This window comes from Paracoccidioides brasiliensis (assembly GCF_000150735.1).
Source record: "Paracoccidioides brasiliensis Pb18 unplaced genomic scaffold supercont2.32, whole genome shotgun sequence".
Taxonomy (NCBI): Eukaryota; Fungi; Ascomycota; class Eurotiomycetes; order Onygenales; family Ajellomycetaceae; genus Paracoccidioides; species Paracoccidioides brasiliensis.
The window spans coordinates 4,818-7,147 of NW_011371389.1; the positions used below are offsets into that span (position 1 = coordinate 4,818).

General features: G+C 51.5%; 1 non-coding gene across 1 annotated transcript; it reads left to right on the forward strand.

Moving 5' to 3' along the window:
* The first annotated feature begins 829 nt into the window (after positions 1-829).
* On the forward strand, positions 830-2,320 carry PADG_12511. Its single transcript, XR_007137638.1, has one exon. It is a non-coding gene; the product is annotated as an 18S ribosomal RNA (ribosomal RNA).
* The last annotated feature ends 10 nt before the right edge of the window (positions 2,321-2,330 follow it).

A 2,330-nucleotide genomic window follows, 5' to 3' on the forward strand; every position in this document is an offset into this window, starting at 1 on the left:
ATGACAGAATGGATTTTCTTTCACATGATTCTTAGAACTGCATTTTTTGCAGTGAGGGATGCAGAGGCAGTATCTCTCTTGATGAAATCCCCAGCATTTGCTGCATTGTTGTATTTTGACCTTAGATGTCTTTCTGATCACTGGTCTTTGATATCCATATAGTTCCACTTTTGATGGCAGGTTTACTGCTGTCTCTTGCAAAAAGTGTAATATAAGAGTGACTGTTGGGTTTCCAGAGTGTATTTTTGCCCAGCAACTCTGGACAGACTTGATTCTGATTTGAAGTGTGAATTCTTCTGTCATGGATTCTGCTGAGAGATGCAGAGTTCTAGGGCGCCATCGGCACCGCCGGTGGCCCCTTCGACCGCCGGTCAGCTTGAGCGTTCGCGGCGCATCTGCCCCCACCCTCCTCCACCGGCGGGACGGGGCGTGCGTCGCGGGCGTTCGAAACCCCGGAGTCCCTCGCGGCTCCGGTTCCGGTTGGGGTCTGTCGACTGTTGGCCGCTGGCTAACGTTCATATCAGATTCCCGGGGGAAAGGCCGGCCCGGAATCCGCTGCTCGCCAGCGTGTCCGGGGCGGTGATCCTCCATCGGAGGGACCGATGCGGCAGCCCGTGTTCGCCCTCGCGGGCCGGCACACGATCCTGCCGCGGACCGTCCTCTGAAAATCTCAGTGGGGGCAATCGAATGCCGTTCGGGCAGCCTGCGCGGTACGCCGCTGGGTTGCGCGCGGCGGGTTCCTTCGCGGGAACCCCTTCCGTCTAGCTACTCCTGCCCCCTCCGGGGGTTTAGACCCGGGGGCCCTGGCCGCCGGGTCCGGAAGTCAGCTACCTGGTTGATTCTGCCAGTAGTCATATGCTTGTCTCAAAGATTAAGCCATGCATGTCTAAGTATAAGCAAACTATACGGTGAAACTGCGAATGGCTCATTAAATCAGTTATCGTTTATTTGATAGTACCTTACTACTTGGATACCCGTGGTAATTCTAGAGCTAATACATGCTAAAAACCTCGACTTCGGAAGGGGTGTATTTATTAGATAAAAAACCAATGCCCTTCGGGGCTCCTTGGTGATTCATAGTAACTTATCGAATCGCATGGCCTTGCGCCGGCGATGGTTCATTCAAATTTCTGCCCTATCAACTTTCGATGGTAGGATAGTGGCCTACCATGGTGGCAACGGGTAACGGGGAATTAGGGTTCGATTCCGGAGAGGGAGCCTGAGAAACGGCTACCACATCCAAGGAAGGCAGCAGGCGCGCAAATTACCCAATCCCGATACGGGGAGGTAGTGACAATAAATACTGATACAGGGCTCTTTCGGGTCTTGTAATTGGAATGAGAACAATCTAAATCCCTTAACGAGGAACAATTGGAGGGCAAGTCTGGTGCCAGCAGCCGCGGTAATTCCAGCTCCAATAGCGTATATTAAAGTTGTTGCAGTTAAAAAGCTCGTAGTTGAACCTTGGGTCTGGCTGGCCGGTCCGCCTCACCGCGTGCACTGGTCCGGCCGGACCTTTCCTTCTGGGAAGCCCCATGGCCTTCACTGGCTGTGGGGGGAACCAGGACTTTTACTGTGAAAAAATTAGAGTGTTCAAAGCAGGCCTTTGCTCGGATACATTAGCATGGAATAATAGAATAGGACGTGTGGTTCTATTTTGTTGGTTTCTAGGACCGCCGTAATGATTAATAGGGATGGTCGGGGGCGTCAGTATTCGGCTGTCAGAGGTGAAATTCTTGGATTTGCTGAAGACTAACTACTGCGAAAGCATTCGCCAAGGATGTTTTCATTAATCAGTGAACGAAAGTTAGGGGATCGAAGACGATCAGATACCGTCGTAGTCTTAACCATAAACTATGCCGACTAGGGATCGGACGGGGTTCATATGATGACCCGTTCGGCACCTTACGAGAAATCAAAGTTTTTGGGTTCTGGGGGGAGTATGGTCGCAAGGCTGAAACTTAAAGAAATTGACGGAAGGGCACCACAAGGCGTGGAGCCTGCGGCTTAATTTGACTCAACACGGGGAAACTCACCAGGTCCAGACAAAATAAGGATTGACAGATTGAGAGCTCTTTCTTGATCTTTTGGGATGGTGGTGCATGGCCGTTCTTAGTTGGTGGAGTGATTTGTCTGCTTAATTGCGATAACGAAACGAGACCTTAAACCTGCTAAATAGCCCCGGCCCCGCGTCTGGCGGGGCCGCTGGCTTCTTAGAGGGGACAAATCGGCTTCAGGCCGATTGAAATGTGGGGGGAATAACAGGTCTTGTTAACGCCCTTAAAATTTTTTTGTGCCCGAAGCCCCTTAACAGTTGATTGGGACAGCAG